General features: G+C 37.2%; 1 long non-coding RNA gene across 1 annotated transcript; it reads right to left on the bottom strand.

The window, feature by feature from the left end:
• Window positions 1-4,676: 4,676 nt before the first annotated feature.
• LOC142140239 (uncharacterized) lies at window positions 4,677-7,358 on the bottom strand. The gene is made up of 2 exons (XR_012688351.1): window positions 7,091-7,358; window positions 4,677-6,475 (listed from the first exon to the last, which is right to left on the bottom strand). It is a non-coding gene; the product is annotated as an uncharacterized LOC142140239 (long non-coding RNA).
• Window positions 7,359-9,089: the final 1,731 nt, after the last annotated feature.

Below are 9,089 nucleotides of genomic sequence, written 5' to 3'. Positions count from 1 at the left end.
GGAATCATGGATTGCATTAGGGGAGTCATTTGAAATGTAAAACATGAATGCTGGACTAAGCACTAATAATGAGTAGGTTGATGATGAAGGTTTTGATGCAGTGAGAATTGTAACTATCTATCCATTTGGCCCTTAGCTAACACTGAACTGCTTTGTATTATACACAATTTGCCACTTTTGGAAACAGGACTTGAGATAACTTGCTGCAAATGACATAACAGGGAGGAGGTGCCTAAATGATCAATGTCCCTACCTCTACTTATTTTGGCCTGACAAATGGTTTGCCAAATGTTGTCTGGGTTTGAATAAAAATATTTCCAAACAGAAGAGGTGCTTTTTCCCATCTTCTGCCCTGGCATGATACTGCGCTCATAATGGGCATGAGGTGGTACCACTGTTGGCTACCTTACTTCAACATAATGATTATCCTCCTTATTATCTCCCTCAAGTACAACACATTTATTTTCAGATCCATAATTATCTCCCACATCTTCTTGCCCATTTACAACTTCCAAAGTAGCCTCCTCAATTTCTAGGTGTAAATCATCATCAACACTAGTACTACATCTACACATCCTCACATTTCCGAAAGGTTGAGGAATTTTGAGAGAAAGCTGCTCTATTATTACAGTGTCTGAGTCTGAAACCTCAGATTCACATATAGCACTCATGGATACCCCTAGAGTCTCCTCAGGATTCTGTGAGTGCCCAAGTTGTTACTCAGTCTCAGTGTTATTTTCAGGCGCTGATTTGGCTGTTTTGTAGGTGACAGTGACAGACATACACTCTGAGCCACAAGGTGGTACATGGGAAGTTAAGGAAATGCATGACCATGTTGGGCAGTTTGTTTTACAAAGGCCATTCTAATACGTTTACCAATACCAGCAGTAGCAGGACCTCTACTAGCAAAATGTGGGCAAACTCTGAGCCTTGTTTTGCCACTGTAGGTAGTGTATGGATTATTAGCTATTTTCTTTTTTTGGACAAATCACTTACATCAATAGCTGTTTTCTTTGAGATAGAATTTGACAAATAGTGTTTGGATTTTGAGGACGGTTTCGTCAAATGCTTCCTGCATTAACTTTTCTAGTGTTCGGTCGAAACAGTAAAAGCACTGGTACTGGGATGTTCCTGATCCGTACAGTAATCCATAGTGGCCAAGAGAAGTAATGCTAATTAAACAGATTGTAACTACTTGTAGATGGCTGCCACCAAACAAGGGAAGCGCCCAATGATACAGGGAAAGGAAGGAATGTTATCTTACAATTCTTATGACACTGCTTCACAATATCATTTTAATTTAGGAAATGTGTTCTTATTTGTTAACAAACAAATTTTAAATTTAATTGGGGGGTGTGCTGCTCGGAGTCAAAGACAAGAACACCATATTTAGTTTTTAGGGTGTGCAGTTGCACTGATGCTCACACGCAAACACCCTGTTTTTCCCCACTTAATATAGATGTCACTGAATGACCCTTAACAACTACACAAGTATTGAAAAATAGGGAAAAAATAAATGTAGAGGTTTTTTGAAGGGTTCTGCTGTTGACCCTGACAAGCAAAGAGGAAAAAACAAGCAATTTTGAAAAGCGCAAATCTCTTATACCAAGTATTTTGTACTACCACAAATCAATTTCATGCCATATAAAACCATTTATTAAAAATATAATTAATATAGCACATTAAATCACATAATACAAAATAAAAATATAAAAATTATATAAGTAAAATAAAAAAGTACAATTGATATTAATAAGGACACAATATGATATTTGCTGATGATCTGCTGTCACAACCTACAGTGAACTTGTAGGAAAATTAATCCACATTTGTGTTTAGAATGTAATAACTCTAATCGATATTAAAAACATAGTCAAGTAAGGAAGAATTATAAAACAATATAGTTAATATTAGGATCCGTTTAACATCTCCACTTTGTATATGGAACTTTTAGCTGCTGGATCTTAAATTCATGCAATCCGCTTCATAGGGAGAGAGTTAGAAGTGGGACCTGGCAGACTGTGTCAGTGTTTAGGGTCCCCATCAGCTACAACTACCTCTGTTCCCTCATGTCTCACTGTATTTGGGTAGCCGGTGAAACCACACTATATGTGGAGAAACGCCTAAGATCTGCAAGCTTAAGGACCAACACAAGATTTGGCCTTTTAAATGAGTGAAAGAAGATTACAACATCTAAAATTGTGGATCTAATTGCTTAATTCTTCTGTTGTTTACAAAGTTGACTGTGTGTAAAAGAACCACCGGGTAACCGGCTATCCAAGTGCAGTGAGACACAAGTGAACAGAGGTATCTGTAGCCAACGGAGAACGTAACCATTGACTTGGTCTTCCAGGTCCCCCTTCTAACACTCTCCCAATAAAGTGGATTGTTATATTATTATTTTTCAATTATGTGATATAATATGTTATATTAATTATGTTTTTAATAAATGGTTTTTAATGCTACAAAACTTGGTATAAGAGATTTGTTCTTTAGGAAATTGCTTGTTTTTACCTGTAAGTTACCTAGGGATTGATACACAACAATCCCATAGAGGAGCAGCAATTATTGTTACCATGTTTATTGATTTGTGGCTATTTTGAAGTTTATTGAATTGTTTCATTGATTTTTGCTCATTTGGAAACTATAAATTGATTTCCCTATTGGGGTTTCACACAAACTCCCAATATTATTCATTCTACAGATGTCACTGAATGACCCTTAAAAACTTCACAAGCATGGAAAAATAGCAAAAAATTTTTAATATAATTTTTTTTTGAGGGGTGCTGCTGCTGGCGATCACACGGAAACAATCTTTTTCCCACTTAATATAAATGTCACTGAAAGACAACTATGGAAAATATGGAAAAAACAAATGTTTTTAGAATATATAGTTTTTTGGGGCTGAGCAGCTGCAGTGATGCTCACACGCAAACACCCTTTATTTAAAACAGATGTCACTGAATGACCTTTAACAACTCCACAAGTATTGAAAATGTTACGATCACCGGGGGCAACTATCTATCAGGGTTGGTGCTGGCCTTCAGAGTCTAACGGTCCCCACGGTCTTCACCAAGAACTTCCGCAAGGCAGGTTGGATTTTGCTGGGCACTGTGTCAGAACGTATCTTATGTAGTGAAGGGAATTCAAACTCCCCAGCCAGAATCACATGAGCGCAGGGAGCTGCGCCACCTGCCAGATGTATGCAAGATGGGGGCCACGATCGGGAGCCGGAGCATCAAGCAGGCATGTTCTAACAGAAAAATATAATTTCTTTTAGAATATAGAGCTTGTTTGGGGAGTACAGCTACAGTGACACTCACTTGCAAACATCCTCTTTGATATATCAGAAGAAATTGTAAAAATATTTCTCAGTGACGTAGTATTACAGAAGAATTTGTGGAGGAGATAATAAATTCCTCACCCCTACTCTTGTACTCAGTTGACATAAGCAGTTTCAAGACCTTCAGTTAAGCACCTCTCTCTTCACCTCTCTGACCTTGATTTGCACCTGAATCTTCATATTTAGGTTCAGAAAAAGAAATTAAGAAATATTTGTAAACTTGGATTTTCTTCTGCTCTATCAAAGACTTTATTTACCAATGGTAATTGTGGTTTATATTTATTTCTTTACCAATATTGGTGTACACATTTTTTAAGCGCCATAGGTCATGTACAGTAGTGCATTTTCCTCTGTGAAGTTGGGCAACCCTGTTTGATCCATTATTCTAATTCATCTATGGTTTTCCTCCATTTCTCACTTCACTATATAGTGCTCTGTCTCATGCAGCCCCGCCCTCCCTAGCGTAAGACTGGATAGGTCACTGCCCCCCACAAGATGAGCACACTCCTCCTCATCTGCTGACAACATTCCAATGATCTGATTGGTTACAGATTTTTCTATCTCCACCCACATCAAAACTGAGGACTTGTCGGATGAGCAGAAGAACATAAACAAACCCTAGCCAACACCGCTTAAAAAGCACCACCCATGTGCGACACGTGACATGTTGGCATGATGAAATGTATAACAGGAAACACACACCTCCCATAGTGAAAGGATCACCTTATACAAACAGCTAGTTATTTTGTTTTATGAAGACATTTTCAAGAATTAATGATCCTGCTATTGATCCATAAATATCGTAATTTTTTCTGTGCATAGCTGCATTTTATACCAATCATTTTAACAGCTTGAAACTGCAACTGGCATTAAATCAAAATACCATATTTTAGAACATTTATTTTGTCGTAAAATATATGAAGTAGTGGAAAATACATTAACAAAAGAACAGGGAATATAGATGTCAGACATTACAATTTTATGCTTTTGTTCTTATATTTTAGTTTTACTATGTAACCCCAGTAGACTTCTTACTTGCAAATGCAATATAATTATTAACTTTTGCATTTCATTTGTGCAGCTTACTAGGTATTTTCGTTACACAATGTAAATGTTATTTTTTTTCTATATTTATTTTTTTTCAGATTTATGGATGTACGAGGGGAATACAATACGAAAGTATAGAACAGTAATGTGAAATGAAAATATTGTTATAACTTATTATTAGCCTTTAAGTTAACCTGGTATATAGAGCCGCTATATTTAGTGTGCTGTGCAAGCAGGGAGATATAGCAAGCTGAGCATACTTTAAGAACAATACAAAAATACACAATTAAATAGAAGTTGTTTATTACATCAGGGTATATGTGTACAGCTTAAAAATTGATGAGAGAGATACACAGAGACACAGATATATCTTAAATGAATAAATCAGAAATAGTACATTCAAAGGTTAATATTTCTTATTATGTTGATTTAAATATAAACAATTGCTTAATTTATCAGTACTTCATCCATACGATCAAGTTTAAACAATGTAGTCCATTTTATAGGTATAATTCCCTTAGTGATACTTATCTGTCCATCATCATGGAACACTGTGTGTGGTGTCTTGATGATAAATTTCTGTGGGGATCTAGAGCCGTAGCTAGAGGCCTGAATGGTTGTTGTAGGGGTTAGTTGAATTCTGATGAGGCACAAAAAGAGAAAAATCTGGTAGGGGTATGGAAAAATTTATCAAACTTAAGTGTACTGCAAATATGTTTTTTATGGGATCGGTATAATATAAAGATGAGGATTGGAGAGGGAGGGATAGGGACAACTGAAAAGGGAAGGTCAAAGAAGAAAAGGAGTAGGGAGTAAGGTTAAAAGTAAGCAGAGCTAAAGAGAGAAAGGGTAAGTGATAGGGGAAATAGGATGTAATAGAAAATAGTGTGAATATAGTTTTGTGAAAGGGAAAACAATGTGGTTAATAAAAAGGATTAAATAATAGTGGTGAGTGGTGTAAGAATAAAAGTAAAAGGGATGGATGTGGATAGTGGATGGATGAAGGTAATATTAATTGAGGAATTAGGTGAGAAATCTACATTGAACTGATCAGGTTGTGAATGAATATAAAGAGGTCTATGCATCAATCTGATAAAGCACTTGGAAACAGCTGTTTCCGCATGTTTTAAGTTTGGTTGTCATGCATTGACTGCCTAACGAAGGAGATTTCTGTGAAATCTCCTCCGTTTAGGCAAATATCGTGCAGCATCACAGTCCCCATAGATTACTATGGGAACTGCAATGTACTGCAATGCACAAAGCTTTGATAAGCTTTGCATTGTGCAGAAAATAACGCCATCTAAGTATGGCGCTACCTTTTTTCCTATGGGATTCTGCTGAAGTCTCTTCAGCTTCGCAGAGTCCGTTACAGTAGAAGTGCTGTGCGCATGCCTTCCTCCTTTCACCAGCAGCTCGAAGCTGCTGGTAAAGAGGAAAAACAGATCGCACCACAGGGGTCCCTTTGCTAGGGCTCCCAGAGTAGCCCCATCATGATGCACTTCAGCGGTGCTTAAATATGCATTGCTGCAATTTGCAGCGATACATATTTGCTGGTACCGTACATTATTAATGCATAGACCCCTTAGTGTGAGACAATGGTAAAATTGGAAAGCAGTACTAATAGGAATGAAAGGAAATATAACGACGTAAAATTGGTGGAAAGTAAGTGGCTTGTGGGTAAATTATGGGTAGAGGGATAGGCTGGAATAAAAGTGGGCTAAATTGAAAGGGTATCTGTATATAGATTGGTGGCGGAGGGAGTTTAAAGTAACAAAAAAGAGAAGAATGTGTTGGATCTAGAATATTGAATGTTGTAAGTCAATGATTAAATGAGAGTAAAAACAATTAGGAATGAATATTGAATGTAAATAGTGAAAAGTAGACAAAGGATAATGGACTATATATTAGAATTAAAATATTAAAAATTAATATATCATACATACCAATACAAATAATATATTTATAATATTAAAATAACTACTCTTTATTGTATTACTTTTGGACTATCAGTGAAGTCAGTAGGTAAATTAATTATCAAGCATAAGATCCTGCTTGGTAATCATCGATTTTCATTTTGATAGATTGCTGTTGAGTAAAGACAAAAACACATTACAGCAGTCACAAAAAAACACTTATTATTTTTATTATTAATTATTTCTTTATTTATTTATAAAGTGCTACTAAACTCCGACACCTTTTACAATTAAGAGCAAACACTGTAATAAAAGAAAGTTGGATCTTTGCATTCAGACAAAGAGCTAAGAGGACCCTGATCACAAGCTTACAGTGAAATCAAAGTGTGTGCACTCTGAGCATGTTAAAATAATTATTTCATCATGTGAATCTTAAGTACTGTCACTGACTATACTAGTGGACCTAGGAAGAAAAAAATTACAGTCACTCGTTGGACAGAAAAAATCTACAATCCTCTTCAATGGACCATGAAAAACATTCGGAAAAAGGGAAGTTACTGAGTTAGTTATGATCTTTTAAATATTGCACTTTGATTTTACTGATTACTTCCTCATTAAAGTTTTATACTTTGCTTTCCACTATGCTGTTGATAACAACATAAAAAACACTCAAACTTTAAAGTAGTATTTTGTCACCATACTAATGATTTAACTACAAACATCCCTCTCCTAACTAGCTGAATGGTGGGGATCATATGTCCGAGTCACTCAATCCTGAGACACTTACCTCTAGGCACCAGGCATCAACATTGGAAGTGGAAAATCTGTGCGCCTGGCACGGTCTCCTTTGAGGTTCTGATGGCCCTTCTGGTTTTTCACGAGAGGACTGTGCTACAAGTCATGGCCACAGAGCCACAAATGTAATTAATCACGAATTAATGTCCCGGATAGTTCTTTTTTAGTGTATAATTTGGGAGGTCATTTGACTGCTCTCGGTAGCTTGCACACTATGAGTCTGCATTCCTTTGATTGTTGTTCATCTGTTGAGTTTTAATATACAGTATATTTTTTAGTATTAACTGTTATTGCATAGTTATTTCTTTTTTTTAACCTTTATTAAAAGCATTGAAAGCATAACAATCAACTATAGCACAATCAATACAGGTATGATCCCTGGGTAGAAGCAAATTAACAACAAAATTCAAAAGATATGAAAACAGTATATAACAATATAGATGACTAGGGTCTAATATCAAAAACATAGGAAAACAATGCTAGTTTTCTTTATTTTGTAGGAGTAATAAATATCGGGGGGGGGGGGGGTAAAGGTGAGGCATGTGGAAGGGGCACAGAGAGGGGGAGGGAATAGGTTCACAAAGGTGGGGGCCTGAAAGAAAGTTTGTGGTTAGTGAGTTTCTAAGACGGAGCATGGAATACTCTGGACAGAGTTCAAAATTAAAGATCGAGATGGGGCAAAAGCATTGTGGAAGGATATAGAGTGGCTCCTAAGGGTGCTATTAATGTATTTCATTTGATAAGTATGCCACACGCTGTTATTGCTATGGCAGGTGGGTGAGCATTTTTTTGCAAAATCGCTATCTGGCGAGTGATCACACTTGTAATGTGTCTGAACAATTTATATGAATGCACCTGGGATTGTTAGAGGAAGTAGAATCAATTTCAAGTCATAGAGAATCACTGAGCTTGTGATAGAGGAGGCAGGGAATATTACTTCTTTTTAGAGCAGCCGAATCTTGGGACAGCTCCATCATATGTGCAAAAAGGAACGTGGCTGACCGCATATCATCTAGCAAGCATCCAATACATTTGGGAAGATACTGTGGAGTATAGTTGGAACATAGTATCATATGAAAAGTAATTTATAGTCATTTTCTTTTATTTGAATGCTAATAGAAAATTTTGCAACCCTCTCCCATATGAGTCCAAGACTTTGCCAAAATCTAATTCGCTTTTCATTTATGGGGATGTTTCTTATCATTTGAGATAGGGAAGAGAGCATAATATAGTGTCAAGATGAGACCCTTGGAAGAGTGGCTGTGGACACAGATTCTCCCCTGTGTAGACTGATCCATTGGAGAGGCGATTTTAACTTGAGTGATAGAAGTGCCTTATTTGCAAATACTGGTGGAACTGTCCTTTTGAAAACCCAAGTGAATCTGCCAAATTGGAAAACTGAGGGAATATACCAGACTTGGGGAGTCTATTTTGAAATAATAAAGCAGCTTTAGACCATGTTTTAGCCATTTGGGGCAAAAGACACAGAGGGGAGGTGGAGTTATTTCACAGGGGAATCACAGGAGAAGGAGGGGGGGAATAAGTCACACGTCCTGTTGCAGCAGGACCAGTTCTCTAAGGGCAGCCAAAGGACTGGGGGCTAGATTTACTAAGCTGCGGGTTTGAAAAAGTGGGGATGTTGCCTATAGCAACCAATCAGATTCTAGCTTTCATTTATTTAGTACCTTCTACAAAATGACAGCTAGAATCTGATTGGTTGCTATAGGCAACATCTCCACTTTTTCAAAACCGCAGCTTAGTAAATCTAGCCCTGGATGTGAATGGGTCAAAGGAATCCACAGGGTTGGAGTCAACCAAAGCAACACACTACTAGGGGTCATACCCCAGGCAGCCGCTTCTATGCTAACTCACACCCTGGTGTCCAGAGGGGAATTCCACTGGACACACTGTGTTTCATAATATTTATGAAAGTTAGGAGTACCCAGGTAGCCTGAGTCTACAGGTCTCTGAAGAATATGGGCTGAGATTTT

The sequence above is a fragment of the Mixophyes fleayi genome, chromosome 2 (genome assembly GCF_038048845.1).
Source record: "Mixophyes fleayi isolate aMixFle1 chromosome 2, aMixFle1.hap1, whole genome shotgun sequence".
Lineage (NCBI taxonomy): Eukaryota > Metazoa > Chordata > Amphibia > Anura > Limnodynastidae > Mixophyes > Mixophyes fleayi.
The sequence above is the reverse complement of the archived record's forward strand: the minus strand, read 5'-3'. Positions and strand labels throughout refer to the sequence as shown.